General features: G+C 41.3%; 1 protein-coding gene across 2 annotated transcripts in view; it reads right to left on the bottom strand.

Moving 5' to 3' along the window:
* LOC126416060 (ATP-binding cassette sub-family G member 1-like) overlaps positions 1-18685 on the bottom strand; it is an 884121-nt gene that overhangs the window by 775730 nt on the left and 89706 nt on the right. For both annotated transcript variants that reach the window (XM_050083536.1, XM_050083535.1), the window contains exon 2: positions 2342-2398. The gene's annotated coding sequence lies outside the window, so the exon portion shown is untranslated. The remainder of the gene's footprint in view (positions 1-2341; positions 2399-18685) is intronic.

Below are 18685 nucleotides of genomic sequence, written 5' to 3'. Positions count from 1 at the left end.
AGATTCTCGATCAACTCTCTTACATACGAGATACTCGGGTGAATACGTTTCACTGCCATCCTTAGCATGGCGTTCCTCTCATAGAAGTGGCAAGGGAGGCGGACGATTTGGGGTCGTGGTGGTGGTAGTAGTAGGAAATATTATCACTCTCTAAGAGATGTGATTTTGTGCGTGTGTGTGTGTGTGTGTGTGTGTGTGTGTGTGTGTGAGAGAGAGAGAGAGAGAGAGAGAGAGAGAGAGAGAGAGAGAGAGAGAGATGTTGCTCGTTGTGACTCGACTGTTGACCGGAGCTAGGCTGAACAAGGCTTGGTGTGTATACCGGCAGTGTGTTCACGGAAGTAAATTATTGACGCGCCTCTTTAGACTGCGTATTCGGACAAACCGGTGGCTTTGCAACTGCCTCTCCAGTAAATTTTAACGACTCCATGGGGATTGGACACAACGGTGGGGTAAACAGTGTTGTAGGAAATATATTATTTATTTATACATACTCCCTTTATCAGTCATCACAGATTTACAGTCATTCTGTTCTCAAATTGTATACAACCTTACAGGAGCAACAAAATAAATCAATATTTCATGTGTAAAATCGGTTTCTACAGATTTTATGCTTATGGGATTAACATTTTTGTTCTTTGGCCGGGATGAACACAGAAATATGCACATTGTTCTGATTGACTCATATTTACAGTATGGTCACATAAATAACCTATTAAGTCATAGTACGCAGCTTTAACATATGGCCGTCAGTGGCTTAGTTTGTCTGTCACTTCACTAATGCAGAGTATAGGTCACGCGAATTCACCGACACTTGATTTTTTAATATAAATGTTAGTGTCACTTGAAGTTAATTCCAGAACTGCTCCTGGGTACATATTAACGATTTATATCCTCCTTACAAACACATGAACGTTAATAGGAGTGTACGACCGGTCGTAGTCTACCGCCATTTTCCTCTCAATGTAGTCCATCATGCTGCATCGTCCCATCCATACCGCGTGTATTGCACTCTAGTACCAAGATGTTTAACATTCTCGATTTCAATTATTACTTCAAAATGGCTATCAGATGCCAGGCCTACACCCACATGTTCAGATCCACCAGCAGTCAAATTATATACTGGCAAAACAGCACTTTTGTGGTAGCATAGAAATGTGGCTCAGTGAGTTGGCGTAGTTCGACCTTGGCCTCAGCTGTAACCTGACACCGGAAGTAACCTTGAAGTGAAGACGTTATTTGTTTCAGAACCGACATGAGTCTCCACGACCATAAACTCCGTCCGAACAGGCGTCGGAAAGCCCAACGGTACCAAGCGACCCGTGTGTCATCCTCAGATGGAAGACGTCACTGGATGCGGCGGATATGGAGGGGAGTGTGGTCAGCACACCGCCCTCCCAGCCGTTGTCACAGTTTTCGAGACTGGAGCCGCTATTCCTCAGTTGACCACACAAGGGCTGAATGCACCCCACTTGCTACCAGCGCTCGGCTGACCCGGATGGTCACCCATCCAAGTGCTAGCCAAGCCAGACAGCACTTCGGTAATCTGATAGGAACCAGTGCTACCATTACCGCAAGGTCGTTGGCCTCCAATGTTATATAAACTAGAAAAAGAGTGGTGTAAACAGAAAGTTTAAACGTTACGTTACTGAAAATATTTTTATGTAGAAACTGAGGAAACAGGTAGAAACGTAATTATAGTCTGATTGTGTTTTCCTTCTTTGGGGATCCCCGTCACGTTAAATATTTTTAAAGACGACGTCGTCGCCTTTCAGTGATAATTTATTTGTAAAATCTGCTAATATAATTTCGGCCATTCAGCGATTTTTGCACCTGAAAACGCTGCAAGGCTGAAACTCAACACAGGATTTTACAAATAATTAACTTTAACAGTTAAAGGCTATGATAAGAGCGTTCGGAAAGTTTTATTTTCATTCGTTAACTAAAATCAATTCTGATAAACAGACGTTCCTTCCAATATAAACAGAAAGAACACACACAACAGCAAATAATTGTAACAGGAATAGTTTCCGTATACAAAACAGTGGAGATATAATTAGAATTTTTTTGTACATAGTGCAGTCCGACTCACGCACGACTGACTGAATGATCACAATGGGCTAGAATCATAACAACAAAAAGAAGTGAAAACTTCAGGTACCAGTTTCAAAACCTACGCAGCACAGCCCCGGACCAGAACGCAAGTAATCGAGGGACTGAGAAATTCTGCAACCCCGGGCCCAGCGCTGCAATGTCGATTCCCCCCTGCAAAATGATTTTTGCAGGAAGGAGTCGTGCCAACTTTATTCTACGGTGGTTTGACATAGCGAAAAGAAGAACTTACCTTCCCCGTATAAGGCAGTGGTGAACCAATCAATCGTCACAGCCTCAGTGGACTATTCTGAAAGCAGAAATTAATTCAGTGTTACTGCCCTTTCGGGCTGTTAGGGTGACTTCGCAACGAATTAGGGCATGATACGCTCTTACCAATCATGTGTATGTGCTAAGTTACGAAAAATCCTTTTTTTATTTGCGGTTAATTCGTATTGTAGTGTGACAACGCACAGAGACTTATCACACTGCGGTTCTTCTCGTCTAAGTTATCACAGGTGGGGAGATGTAATAACGCAAATTAAAGTGCTGTAATAAGGGCAAAGTAAATTTGATTGTGTGTGTTATGTAATTTATTTGTAACCAGTACTTAATGGATGCTTTTTTTTTCTTCAGATAGCACGATAGATGCAACGTGTCTATGGCATCTGTATCTGCTTAGCTGGTCATCGTCACAAACAAAAGGGGACATCCAGTCATTGCAGGAAGATGCCGGAGTTCAGTGTTGGTGACCTCTGCATTCATTTTACTCAAATTAAATAAACGAACTTTGTACTCTTTGTAAATGTGACATAAGACAAACTGAAGTGAGAATATTGTAACACATCGTATTTCGTGTTTTAAGTTTCCAATGAAACAATACCAACGGCGGTTATTTAGGTTTATTTCTAGGCTACCAGTTTCGACGATACGTCATCTTCAGGCCTGCGTCAATCAAGATAAACCTAAATAACGGCGACTGGTATTGTTTTATTGGATATTGACCAGCCGTAGTCCCATACTCCAGCCAGAAGATGGAGTTACATTCATTGTTTGAAGTTTAATCACTTCTGTTACCAACTCCAGAGGAAATATCTACGGTTTATTGTGTGCAATATTCAGCGTCAACGTGAATAAAAACCGACAAACTGCAGTGACTGATTCGTGAGTGGAAAAGAAGGAAATAATATCCTATCAGCAGGTGTGCGGGAACGCATCGTTGCCGTGGTAGACGGCGCTGACGAATAGACAGTTCCTCTGACCGCGTGCCGTGTGTTACTTACGTATTGGAAGCTGTGTGACTGACGTGGCGTACTGCAAGCAGCAGAATGGTCCGGTATACATGTCGGGAGCATGCCGAGATGGAGTTTGTGTACGGTCAAGAGGATGGAAACGGTCGAGAGGCAGCACAGCTATATCAAAACAAACAACCTTACAGAGACCAACATTTCAACCCATTTTTGGGCATTTGTGTGATCATGGATCCTTTTAGACAGACGAACGTGTAGGTAGGCGGTGGACTGTGTGGTGTCACCGCCAGACACCACACTTGCTAGGTGGTAGCCTTTAAATCGGCCGCGGTCCGTTAGTATACGTCGGACCCGCGTGTCGCCACTGTCAGTAATTGCAGACCGAGCGCCACCACACGGCAGGTCTAGAGAGACGGGCTGGCACTCGTCCCAGTTGTACAGCCGACTTTGCTAGCGAAGCTACACTGACCGATACGCTCTCATATTTTGTAGTGTTGGCAGAAGAGCCAACACTGTGTTTCTAGAGGAGGCCGAAATGCACGCGTTTAATTACACGCTGACTGGCGTGAGGTCTGGAACAGGACAATATCTTGAGAATTGCAAATAAAGTACGTAGATGATGTAATACTTAACTTTAATCCACAATTATAGAACATCTCTCGTTACGGTACATGCTTCACATAATAAATATCAATTGAAAACGGCGCCTTGCTAGGTCGTAGCAAACGACGTAGCTGAAGGCTATGCTAATTGTCGTCTCGGCAAATGAGAGCGTAGTTGTCAGTGAACCTTTGCTATGAACGTCGGCTGTACAACTGGGGCGAGTGCCAGGACGTCTCTCTAGACCTGCCGTGTGGTGGCGCTCGGTCTGCTATCACTGACAGTGGCGACACGCGGGTCCGACGTATACTAACGGACCGCGGCCGATTTAAAGGCTACCACCTAGCAAGTGTGGTGTCTGGCGGTGACACCACAGACTGTGCGTACACCAGATTTGCAGGACTGGGTGCAACAGGATATTGAGACGAAATCTAGTACAAACTCCAGACAAGTGGCCCGCCAAAATGGTGCAAGCCAAAGTAAGATTACGTGTATCCTTGCATGTCAACCTCTAGTATCCCTCTCACCTGCAACAAGTGCAAAGCTGATCAGTAGCGGATGTGCCTCTACTGTGTTCCGGGACGATCTAATGTCAATGCACGCATACCGTTCATTTCCGGACACATGTTCATAGAACCTTTTTTCCTTCTTTCTTAGTCATGAACCAGTTCCTGCAGTTGTTTCATTAATGTTCATCCTGTATTTGTTAAATCATTCAAGTTAACTATTCCAGCTAAGAATGAACGTACGACGAAGAAACAGTCAGTGAATGATATCTACAGCTTTACTTACCAAAAACAATAAAAGAAAATTATGCTGGCATTAATCCAGTTATGGAAATTCTGTAGTTTTGTATCAGACTTTCGAATAAAAAGAATTCTACTAGAAGCCGACAATAGTTACAAAAATAGCTCTCCGTTTACTTGACCATGAATTTCACAGATTAAAAGAAATATCTCTGGTTAAATTCACTTAAAATGAGAGACTACGACTATTTAAAATACTGTATACATAATTCAGTCTTCTTGAGTCTTCACCGAACAGAAAGAACCTGGAGCAATTGTTATCTTAAATTTATCATACAAAGGCAACTTTTGTGACTGCAATTTATAAAATAAACAAACAATAAAAGTTGTTTTTTACGAACTGAAGGAATGAATCAATCTGTTCGCGGCCATAAAAGGAACTTTACTTTCAAATAGTGCCAAAAGAGCAGGAATTCATGTAGATTGAATACTGGATCCATTAAGATTGTGACAAATGAAGAAATTTAGTGGTGGATCACGTATCAGCCACAAACAAATAATACATCCACGTTATAAAATAATTGTTGCTTTTCTTTGATGACTTAAGGAACAGCATCACGAAGCCACCAATAGCTGCTGTAATTTGCAATTATTTATTGACAAGCTGTGCCGGACAAGCGACGATTTTACGTGGAGTACACTATTAAATCACATTAAAGGAAGGTTCCTTGGTGTCAAGACTATAATTATCATCACTTGCAGTCTCTAACATGTGTACCTCCCACTTATAGATGCATGCATTTTCTAACGTCTTATCTTTATTTTTACATTTACGTATTTTTAATGTATACGAAAATTGACTTGTGTATCCCGACGCCTATTGGTGAATATTAGTATGGGGTGTGTCCACACTTCACTTTTATGTCTGCTTGAACTGTGCTTTGGACAGTTCCAATAAGATGTCTGAATTTTTGTCGAGTATTGGGAACCCATTCTTCCTCAATAGCCTACGCCAGAAAAAGCAGTAATGACGACAAATATGTTTGTTACCACTACAATATGTAACTAAAGGGTATCCCATACAAAACGCAAATTTTAAACTGTACACCTCTTTTAGTTGTTTAGGTTGCCGGACCTGCAAATCAAGCGATTATCGTCTGTTGTTAATGCAATTACTGATTGTCATTGTGAGTTGGCATTTGAGGGCATTGTTATCAACTAAAATGCAGCGATACACTATGAATCAACGGATCTAGATTTTGAAAGTGCATTTCAGGAACGGTTCATGCTATCCAGAGATCATTCGAAGACTTCGTGTGAAATGCGCCTAATGTATCAACAGTGCAGAAATTAGAAGGGAAAATTGAAGATGTATGATCGACAGTGAACATCAAATCGCGTGGATGTCGATCGATAGAGAATGTCATCCTCGTCAGTTGTAAGTAGGATGTTTAGGTATGAAAATAACTGGCTGTGCTGTGTGCAGTCTGTGGCTGGTTTGCGTAGTTGAAAAATTTGCTATTGTAGTGTTGGGCAGTTGGATGTGAACAGCGCGAAGCGTTGTGCAGTTGGAGGTGAGCCGCCAACAGTGGTGGATGTGGAGAGAGAGAGATGGCAGAATTTTGAGAGCGGACGATCTGGACATGTGTCCACCAGAGAAAGGAAATTTGTAAGACTGGATGTCATGAACTGATTATATATATATATGTATATATATATCTCATTTGCTGACTATGCCTATCAGTAGTTAGTGTCTTCCGTAGTTGGAATCTTTTATTTAGCTAGCAGTATTAGCGCTTGCTGTATTACAGTAGTTCGAGTAACGAAGACTTTTGTGAGGTAAGTGATTCATGAAATGTATAGGTTATTGTTAGTCAGGGCCATTCTTTTGTAGGGATTATTGAAAGTCAGATGGCGTTGTGTGTCAGTTTATTGATGATCAGAATAAGTAAAGAGAGAAATGTCGGAGCACGTTCAGTTTTGCTCAGTTGTTTGAAAATCAAAAATAACTGAAGAGGTTTACCAGCACAGTAACTTATAATTTTAAAAGAGGTCGTTGCACAGTTTCCGTCTTTCTGCGATCCAACTAGCACAAGAGCTGAAGCCGATGCACCATATTTGCCGACTGGGTACTTACAAAAGAAAATTCAATAATGATCTTCACTAGAAAATAATCTTCAGTGACGAGGCATATTTCCAGCTTACTCGTTATGTGAACAAACAACATGCCGGATTCTGGGCACAGAGAATCCTTGCATGGTCCTTGGGAAGTGTTTTTATGCAGAACGAGTCACTGTTTGGTGCGAGTTATGAGCCATAGTTTTTTTGAAGACGAGACTAGAAAAGCAAGTGGAAGTGACTGGCGATCGTTATCGCCACATGATAAAACACTTTTAATGACTCCAATTGCAAGAACACATGTAGTTCTAACAGGATGGGGCAACCTGCGACACTGCCATTGGAACAACAAAACTGCCGAGAGAAAGATTCCCTGCTCATCTCTCGCAATGGCCGTCAGAACTGGCCACTGAGATCGTGTGAGTTGATATCATATGACTTTTTTGTAGGCTATGTCAACTCAAAACAGAAATTCAAGCGAAACTTTGCTCTAGGGTATCGAAAACTTTGTTCACAGAGAGGATGTGTGCAGCGAAACAGTGGTGGACATTTGCCTGATATTTTGTTTCATGACATAATAAATCAGCAGTTTTCAAATAAATTATGTGTTTGTTGTTAAGTTAAAAATTCCGTTCTTTATGGGGCATTTTCCCGAGGGCATGCAGCTTTACTGTATGATTAAATGATGATGGCGTCCTCTTGGGCAAAATATTCCGGATGTAAAATAGTCCCCCATTCGGAACTCGGGCGCGGACTACTCAAGAGGACGTCGTTATCAGCAGAAAGAAAACTGGCGTTCTACGGATGTGAAAATTAGCGAACTATCAATTTAGTAAGTCACAGCTGCAAAATACTAACGCGAATTCTTTACAGAAGAATGGAAAAACTAGTAGAAGCTGACCTCGGGGAAGATCAGTTTGGATTCCGTAGAAATGTTGGAACACGTGAGGCAATACTGACCCTACGACTCATCTTAGAAGCTAGTTTAAGGAAGGGCAAACCTACGTTTGTAGCATTTGTAGACTTAGAGAAAGCTTTTGACAATGTTGATTGGAATACACTCTTTCAAATTCTGAAGGTGGCAGGGGTAAAATACAGGGGGCGAAAGGCTATTTACAACTTGTACAGAAACAAGACGGCAGTTATAAGAATCGAGGGGCATGAAAGGGAAGCAGTGGTTGGGAAGGGAGTGAGACAGTGCTGTAGCCTCTCTCCGATGTTATTCAATCTTATATTGAGCAAGCAGTGAAGGAAACAAAAGAAAAATTCGGAGTAGGTATAAAAATCCATGGAGAAGAAATAAAAACTTTGAGGTTCGCCGATGACATTGTAATTCTGTCAGAGACGGCAAAGGACTTGGAAGAGGAGTTGAACGGAATGGATAGTGTCTTGAAAGGAGGATATAACATGAACATCAACAAAAGCAAAACGAGGATAATGGAATGTAGTCGATTTAAGTCGGGTGATGCTGAGGGAATTAGATTAGGAAATGAAATACTTAAAGTAGCAAAGGAGTTTTGCTATTTAGGGAGCAAACTAACTGATGATGGTCGAAGTAGAGAGGATATAAAATGTAGACTAGCAATGGCAAGGAAAGCGTTTCTGAAGAAGAGAAATTTGCTAACATCGAGTATAGATTTAAGGGCCAGGAAGTCATTTCTGAAAGTATTTGTATGGAGTGTAGCCATGTATGGAAGTGAAACATGGGCGATAAATAGTTTGGACAAGAAGAGAATAGAAGCTTTTGAAATGTGGTGCTATAGAAGAATGCTGAAGATTAGATGTGGAAGTATTGAATAGGATTGGGGAGAAGAGAAGTCTGTGGCACAACTTGACTAGAAGAAGGGATCGGTTGGTAGGACATGTTCTGAGGCATCAAGGATCACCAATTTAGTATTGGAGGGCAGCGTGGAGGGTAAGAATCGTAGAGGGAGACCAAGAGATGAATACACTAAGCAGATTCAGAGGGATGTAGGTTGCGATAGGTACTGGGAGATGAAGAGGCTTGCACAGGATAGAGTAGTGTGGAGAGCTGCATCAAACCAGTCTCAGGACTGAAGACCACAACAACAACAACAACAACAAAAACGGATCGGAGCGTGGAACGTCAGATCCCTTAATCGGGCATGTAGGTTAGAAAATTTAAAAAGGGAAATGGATTGGTTAAAGTTAGATATAGTGGGAATTAGTGAAGCTCGGTGGCAGGAGGAACAAGACTTTTGGTCAGGTGCATACAGGGTTATAAATACAAATCAAAGAGGGGTAATGCAGGAGTAGGTTTAATAATGAATAAAAAAATAGGAGTACGGGTAAGCTACTACAAACGGCATAGTGAACGCATTATTGTGGCCAAGATAGACACGAAGCCCACACCTATTACAGTAGTATAAGTTTATATGCCAACTAGCTCTGCAGATGATGAAGAAATTGATGAAATGTATGATGAGATAAAAGAAATTATTCAGGTAGTGAAGGGGAAAGAAAATTTAATTGTCATGGGTGACTGGAATTCGGGAGTAGGAAAAGGGAGCGAAGGAAACATAGTAGGTGAATATGGATTGGGGCTTAGAAATGAAAGAGGAAGCCGCCTGGTAGAATTTTGTGCAGAGCATAACTTAATCATAGCTAACACTTGGTTCAAGAAATCATGGAAGAAGGTAGTATACACGGAAGAACCCTGGAGATACTAAAAGGTATCAGATAGATTATATAACGGTAAGACAGAGATTTAGGAAACAGGTTTTAAATTGTGAGACATTTCCAGGGGCAGATGTGGACTCTGACCACAATCTATTGGTTACGAACTGAAGATTAAAACTGAAGAAACTGCAAAAAGGTGGGAATTTAAGGAGGTGGGACCTGGATAAACTGAAAGAACCAGAAGTTGTACAGAGTTTTATGGAGACCATAAGGGAACAATTCACAGGAATGGGGGAAAGCAATACAGATGAAGAAGAATGGGTAGCTTTGAGGGATGAAATTGTGAAGGCAGCAGTGGATCAAATAGGTAAAAAGACGAGGGCTGGTAGAAACCCTTGGGTAACAGAAGAAATATTGAATTGAATTAATGAAAGGAGAAAATATAAAAATGCGGTAAATGAAGCTGTCAAAAAGGAATTCAAACGTCTCTAAAATGAGATCGACAGGAAGTGCAAAACGGCTAAGCAGAGATGGCAAGAGGATAAATGTAAGGATGTAGAGGCTTATCTCATGAGGGTTAAGATAGATACTGCCTACAGGAAAATTAAAGAGACCTTTGGAGAAAAGAGAATCACTTGTATGAATATCAAGAGCTCAGATGGAAACCCAGTTCTAATCAAAGAAGGGAAAGCAGAAAGGTGGAAGGCGTATATAGAGGAACTATACAATGGCGATGTACTTGAGGACAATATTATGGAAATGGAAGAGGATGTAGATAAAGATGAAATGGGAGATATGATACTGCGTGAAGAGTTTGACAGAGCAGTGAAAGACCTGAGTCGAAACAAGGCCCCCGGAGGAAACAACATTCCATTAGAGCTACTGACAGCCTTGGGAGAGCCAGTCCTGACAAAACTCTACCGTCTGGTGAGCAAGATGTATGAGGCAGGCGAAATACCCGCAGACTTCAAGAAGAATAGAATAATTCCAATCCCAAAGAAAGCAGGTGTCGACAGATGTGAAAATTACCAAACTATCAGTTTAATAAGTCACAGCTGCAAAATAATAACATGAATTCTTTACAGACGAATGGAAAAACTGGTAGAAGCCGACCTCGGGGAAGATCGGTTGGATTCCGTAGAAATGCTGGAACACGTGAGGCAATACTGACCCTACGACTTATCTCAGAAGCTAGATTAAGGCAAGGTAAACCTACATTTCTAGGATTTGTAGACTTAGAGAAATCTTTTGACAATGTTGATTGGAATACTCTCTTTCAAATTCTGAAGGTGGCAGGGGTAAAATACAGGGACCGAAAGGCTATTTACAATTTGTACAGAAACCGGATGGCAGTTATAAGAGTGGAGAGGAATGAAAGGGAAGTAGTGGTTGGGAAGGGAGTAAGACAGGGTTGTAGCCTATCCCCGACGTTATTCAATCTGTATATTGAGCAAGCAATAAAGGAAACAAAAGAAAAGTTCGGAGTAGGTATTAAAATCCATGTAGAAAAAATAAAAACTTTGACGTTCACTGATGACATTGTAATTCTCTCAGAACGAGCAAGGGACTTGGAAGAGCAGTTGAACGGAATGGATAGTGTCTTGAAAGGAGGGTATAAGATGAACATCAACAAAAGCAAAACGAGGATAATGGAATGTAGTCGAATCAAGTCGGGTGATGCTGAGGGAATTAGATTAGGAAATGAGACACTTAAAGTAGTAAAGGAGTTTTGCTATTTGGGGAGCAAAATAACTGAAGATGGTCGAAGTAGAGAGGATATAAAATGTAGTCAGGCAATGGCAAGGAAAGCGTTTCTGAAGGAGAAAAAAAGGTTAACATCATGTATAGATTTAAATGTCAGGAAGTCGTTTCTGAAAATATTTGTATGGAGTGTAGGCATGTATAGAAGTGAAACATGAACGATAAATAGTTTGGACAAGAAGAGAATAGAAGCTTTAGAAATGTGGTGCTACAGAAGAATGCTGAAGATTATATGGGTAGATCACATAACTAATGAGGAGGTATTGAATAGAATTGGGGAGAAAAGGAGCTTGTGGCACCACTTGACTACAAGAAGGGATCGGTTGGTAGGACATGTTCTGAGGCATGGAGCGATCACCAATTTAGTATTGGAGGGCAGTATGGAGGGTAAGAATCGTAGAGGGAGACCAAGAGATGAATACACTAAGCAGATTCAGAAGGGTGTAAGCTGCAGTAGGTACCGGGAGATAAAGAAGCTTGCACAGGATAGCGTAGCATGGAGAGCTGCATCAAACCAGTCTCAGGACTGAAGACCACAACAACAACAACAACAACAACAACATGGGGCACCCTAAATTATGTCCATTGGTTGGATGAATTTCCAGTATATTTGAGAATGGCATACGCCGAAACGCGTTACACAGGGTTAATGAAGTCATGTTGATTTTCAGTCAATGACTTTCCCCTCAGCGAACCAATGAGCGTTTTGCAGACTACAAATATGTAGCAACACGTTTAGTTGTCTCTCGTGTTACTGATCTTGTGAAAGATAACACTATTTTGATTCTTCTTGTTCCTTATTATATATATATAACTCAAATAATACTTTGAAACATAAATTTTTAAACATAAAGAATACTTTAATAGACATTATAATATCTGTGGGTGGCTTGAGGTGTGACTTCTTGAGAAAAAATGTAATAACACGCCGTCTTAACGTTGATATTGTCAACCAAAACTGTAATTACAAGAAGAAATGTTTCCCTTGAACTAATTTCTGCTAGGTAGATACCTACGACTCTAAAAATTAGAAGCCTTGCATGGCATGGAAAGCATTGTGATAGATGTAAAGCCACGTTACTCTCCGAAAATCGAGTTTCATGCAGACTTCGCACATCCTTCTTTTCTTCTTTTTTGCGTCGGATCGATATGTTTTGCGAAATGAACCTAATATTGCGCTTGAAGTCGAAGAAGTGTTACAGGTGTTTCACATACTGATAGTTTTCCAAGCTTTTCGTAGTCGGGTAACTGGACAATTTTTATCATTACATCTCCTATATTTATTCGGTTATCAACAAATGTTTCATTTCTTGGGCGTGTATTGTTTTTTTGGATAATGTACTTACTGAACACAGCCGTATCCGACTGATAAAGAATGTTTGTCCAGACTTCATTCCCGTGAGTGTGACTCGTCTTGTTTACGTTTGGTCCGCATTTGTTCACACGATTCAGACTCGTCGAAGTACAGCACGGGGTTAATGAGTTACAGAAAGTGACAGTTCTAACACATAGCACAGCATAAACATGGCTGTGCTTTACCTCCCCACACTGCATCTCCATTTTCCACATAAGCAGCCCTTCGCTTGCACACACCTTAATCTAAACAGTAAACCTAGATTTGACCCATCGGGGCTTGTTACGTCTTTATTCAGTTGTACATCGTAGATCAATTCTAGTAATGAAAACCATGGTCATGATATTTGTCGATATATTCACCTGTATACTTCGTCCGCGAACCAAAATACACAAAAAAAAAATACGAATTTGTCTCGACGAGAGGAAAAATGGTGATATATTAAGTTTGAAAAGCTGTTTCGATCTCCTTAAACTGTACGATTCTTGAAAAACGTTGACGAAAAAAGTCGGAACACCAAAAAGTAATTAATGTAGAGTAATGAAGTTTCGAGAATATATATGTCTAGGTAACCTATTTAAACGATTAACATTGCAAGACTACTGGTTAATGCAAGCACGAGGTAAGCCATTTTATATGGAATGCTGGCACATTAATAACCGGTATAACCGCCAGAATATTGAATGGGAGACTGAAAACGGGCATGCGTTGTGTTGTATGGGTGCCGGATGTCAGTTTATGGGATGGAGTACCATGCCTGTTGCACTTGATCGGTCAATATAGGGACGATTAATGCTGTTTGTGGATGACGCTGAAGTTGTCGATGTCCAGTATGTGCTCGACTGGAGACAGATCTGTTGACTAAACGCGCCAAGGCAACATGTCGACGTTCTGCAATGCATTCTGCTGGGTTACAACAGCAGCATGTGGGCAAGCATTACCCTGTTGGAAAACAACCCCTATAATGCTTTTCATAAATGGCTGCATAACAGGTAGCATCACCAGATTGAAGTACAAATCTGCAGTCAGGGTGTGCGGGATATCGAAGAGCGTTCTCCTGCTGTCAAATGAAATCTCACCCCAGATCATAGCTCCAAGTGTACGTCCAGTGTGTCTAGCAAGCGCACAGGTTGGTTGCAGGCCGTCGATTGGCCTCCTCCTAAACAACACACAACCATCACTGGCACTGTAGCGGAAGCAGCTATCATCAGAAAACTCAACAAACCTCTACACTGCTCTCCAATGACCAGTCGCTTGACATCACTGTAGTTGCAAATGGCAGCGGTTTGGGGTCACTGAAATGCAAGCTACAGGGCGTCTGGCTCGAAGCTGTTCTTGAAGTTACCGATCTGTAACAGTTCGCTTTCTCCTCTAATGCCAACTGCTGCTCAAATGGCTGCTCCAGATGCAGTACGGTGCGCCAGAGCCATACGCCGAACAAGATGATCTTCCCCATCGGTAGTGACACGAGGCCATCTGGACCCTATCTTCTTGTGACTGTACATTGCTGTGAACACCGCTGTCAGCAATCGTATGCAGTGACTACATTCCTGCCAAGCATTTCTGCAGTATCGCAGAAGGAACATCCAACTTCTCGTAGCCCTATTACACGACCTCGCTCAAATCCCGTGATGTGTTGATAATGGCGTCTTTGTCGCCTTAAACGCATTCTTGACGAACATCAACTCACCAAGTCCAATCTTAAAGGTATAACTAACGCTCAAGACCACCACAGCATGTATTTAAAGCAAGCATGATTTGCATACCCATAGTGACGCCACTAGATCCACTGTTATGCGATTGTCTGTAAATTTGAATAGACGTATTTCAGATGTAGAAACACATCTACCAACTTCCGTTTACGTCGCTTAACTCTTTCTTGATGTTGCGATTTTTTTTTCTGTCAGTGTATATCGAATGCAACACTGTGCGACATCTTGTAACTTAGCATGAATCTTTCATAACAAGAGTAACAGTCGTGGTTCGCCAACACCATCATCTGCCAGGTCCTCCGACCTGAATCCATTGGGGATACTTAAAAGCTTTGGTGTAGTCTATCCATATTAAGCATGGCGATGAACTTTGGGAACACATTTTGAGTGGTTGTCAAAACATTTGGAACACCCGTGGGGTTTTTGAACATGTATGGGCATCGATGAGGGGATTTGCTGAAGCCTTCCTTCATATGAACGGTGGTGACGATGAAAGGGGTATACTAGGGCACACTTGTATGTGGCACCCGAATACGATAATAATATTAATGAAAACTATAAAAAAACAGAATACGATTTTATAAACGATGTATGTCTTTGATAGGCTATATATCGCAGACCCAGAGATACTGCTTCTGGTGTGAGATGATTATAGTGTTGGAGTACGAGAACACTTGGTGCTAGGTTGTAGATAGCTCTCTGCAAGGGAAAGGCGATGGAGTGGGCAGCTTTTGTGGTGTGCTGTGTGAGGGCAATAAGAGATTAATTTAGGTATGTCACTGTTGTTGAACATGGAAGCAGAAGTCTTCTCGTAAGCAAGGTATAGATGTTAAATAATAATGATTTTTGTTTTTACCAGTGCGTTAATACAGATGAGTTGGCTGATAATTTGTAATTGTTGAGTAACCCCAGACTGTACATAAACTGTTTTGATGAAAAGGCTAGTTAGATATTTTGTTTTTGTAATGATTAAGATTGTTAACAGAGCTATGTGTAATTTGATGATTTGCACTTATGTTGGATCAGTGAAGTTAGATAATACTTGCTGTTTAAATTTCATTGTTTGTGAATCAATTGAGAGCAATGTAACTTCAATTGTCAGATGTTTTTGAAAAGCCAAACGTAACTTGCAATATAATTTTGCTATAAAAATTGAGTGTTAGTAATCCACCATAATCAGTACTGCCTCCCTGTCCAGGTCATATATTTTTTAAAGATGTTGGATTTTCTTAAATGTTCTCATTTATCAGTCAAATGAATATCATGTGCATTTCAAGTATTATGGCCAGCATTGCACACTTGTGAGCCTGTAGCTAGGATATTTATATTTTTTATGAGAGACCAGAATATATCACATTACTCTGTTGCTGCTTTAGAGGTAAGACCATTTAATTTATTTGCTATGTGCACAGGGACCAAAGTTATCGGTTTTGAACAGAGCCAGATAATTAAGTGCCTAGAGGGCTGAATGTATTTTGCAGTGACTTTATTTCTTTATTCATATTGGGAGTTGCATTGCCCAATCAATTCGTGTAAAGTTTTGTCGAAAATAACACAGAGTAAGCATACGACTTGCAGTTACAACACGCTGCACGATAATTCGTGTTTAGTACCCATTCCACAAGTTAGACATTCCTTCTACGTAATCGTAAAGTGTCTCATTATTTATTAAAAGACCGTTACACTTGGAACGTTACAATGTGGAACTTTCGATGTAATGTCTTTGCCCTCAACTGTGTACCTGCAGTTTGTGTGCTGGCGTAAGCTGTCGCCAGCGCACCGGTCGGCAAAGATGTGAGAAGATCAATAGTAGGCACTGAATCAAGTGCGCCTGTCAGAAGAGAGGCCAAAGACAGACTCGCAAGCAACGCGCCGCCAACGCCCTCTCGACCGCAAGTATTTAGCTCGCCGCCGCTGAACGGAGGCCTCAGTCTCAGTCCCGGTCACTATCTCAGTCACTATCCTAGTTGGCGTCTGTCAGTTCACATCACCGGCTACGAGATTGTGTAAGGACTGGAGTAGTGTTTAAAGCGGGACTTGTACTTCACCAGCAGTGAGGCTAACGTGGACTATTATTTGAAGAGCTTGTACCACAACACATGGACAGTCTTAAAGATAAGTAGCTTCCTGTTAATGCAAATAAAGAACCCTCCTAAAACATATGTGCAATTGTGGTGCAGAAAGAGGATACCGTCCACCAAACAACATCCTCTTCCTTGATTCCTATGGTACGAAAGCTACAGTGGCGAAGACGACACTCCAGTTTGAATCGTCGAGGACTCTGTTAAATGGTTTACATTATTCACGTACTCAGCCGTAATACGTCGAATCGAGGAAACCATTGGTTTTCGGAACTTTGTTCATTACGATTATTTTCTTGTTCCACTGTACTGCAGTCGCCCCTTTCGATTGTACTTCTTGTAGTAAATGTGCAGAACGTGCCCTGAAAGTTTGGCGAGACCAATTTATTACACCCTATAAACGTGAACAAAAAGGTTCCAACACAGAAATCGAACTCGATAGTGACGACTCTTGGTTTTCCTTTCCGGATAATCGACCGACATTTGTTTCGTCATTTTTCTGACGCTTGTCCAGCACGAGTGGCTAACATTGTCAAATGGTTCAAATGGCTCTGACAAGGGAACCTCCCAAACGCACCCCCCCTCAGATTTAGTTATAAGTTGGCACAGTGGATAGGCCTTGAAAAACTGAACACAGATCAATCGAGGAAACAGGAAGAAGTTGTGTGGAACTATAAAAAAAAATTAAGCAAAATATACAAACTGAGTAGTCCATGGGCAAGATAGGCAACATCAAGGATAGTATGAACTAAGGAGCGCCATGGTCTCGTGGTTAGCGTGAGCAGCTGCGGAACGAGAGGACCTTGGTTCAAGTCTTCCCTCGAGTAAAAAGTTTATTTTCGCAAAGTTATGATCAGTCCGTTCGTTCATTGACGTCTCTGTTCACTGTAATAAGTTTAGTGTCTGTGTTTTGCGACCGCACCGCAAAACCGTGCGATTGTTATTGAAGTCGCGAGCTATATTTGCTAGATTCATATTGCCCACGGAATACATCTCACGTATTTAATGCACTCTCGTCCAAAGTAGCGAACAGTCAACTGCCAGTCAGGGAGCCTCGTTACCAGGAATACTCTCTCATCCGTGTGCTGTAGTCGACTGACGTCGTGTGTTTCGATGTTGGTTTAGGTGTAGCGTCCCCATACTACGGCGCAGTTATCTCGCATCGGACGGACGGACAGATAATAATTGTCCGAAAATAAAAAATTAAACTTTTCACTCGAGGGAAGATTTGAACCAAGAACCTCTCGTTCCGCAGCTGTTCACGCTAACCACGGGACCACAGCGCTTCTGAGCGCAAATTATCCTTGATGTTGCCTATCTTGTCCATGGACTACTCAGTTTGTATATTTTGCTTATTTTTTTCATAGTTCCACACAACTTCTTCCTGTTTTCTCGATTAATCTGTGTTCAGTTTTCAAAGGTCTATCCACTGTGCCAACTTATAACTAAATCTGAGGGGGGTGCGATGGGGAAGTTCCCTTGTGAGCACTATCCGCCTTAACTTCTGAGGTCATCAGACGCCTAGAACTTAGAACTAATTAAACCTAACTAACCTAAGGACATCACACACATCCATGCTCGAAGCAGGATTCAAACCTGCGACCGTAACGGTCGCTCGGTTCCAGATTCTAGCACCTAGACCCGCACTGCCACTCCGGCTGGCTAACATTGTCAAAGACTCATCCTCCACTGCTGGTGGCGAACAGAAGGGTGAATTTGACAATACTAGCCATTCGTGCTGCCGAAACGTCACAAACATCACATGTGTTCCAAGAGAAAAGATTCGAGACTGTTATCGAGCTTTACGAATATTTTCAAATATTGGCGAATGTTTTCAAATGACTGAAATATTCTCCAATGGTCTAGAACACCACAAACTGTTCATTAACGTTTTCGAATGTTTTGGATTGTTCTATAAGCAAATGATTAAGCGAGTGACAGTATTTTAATTATGCTATTGCTAAGTACGTAAGTGGACTTAAGAGTACTTAACATTTAGAGTATTCATACTTGAAAGTATTTTTGCGCGTGAAATACTTCGCATTATTTTGAAACATCCCCTTAGAAAAATTAATGAACTACTGTGCTGATAAACCTCTTACGTTATTTGATTTTCTAACAGCTGAGCAGAACTGAACGTACTCAGACATTTCTCTCTTTACTTATTCTGACCATCACTAAACTGACACACAATATTTTTTTAGCGCAACGCAATCTGACTTTCAATAATCCCTACAAAAGAATGGGCCTGACTAACAATAACCTATATCTTTCATGAATCACTTACCTCACAAAAAACTTCGTTACTCAAACTACTGCAATACAGCGTGCGCCA

This window comes from Schistocerca serialis, chromosome 8 (genome assembly GCF_023864345.2).
Source record: "Schistocerca serialis cubense isolate TAMUIC-IGC-003099 chromosome 8, iqSchSeri2.2, whole genome shotgun sequence".
NCBI lineage: Eukaryota > Metazoa > Arthropoda > Insecta > Orthoptera > Acrididae > Schistocerca > Schistocerca serialis.
This window is presented reverse-complemented; position numbering and strand designations above follow the sequence as displayed.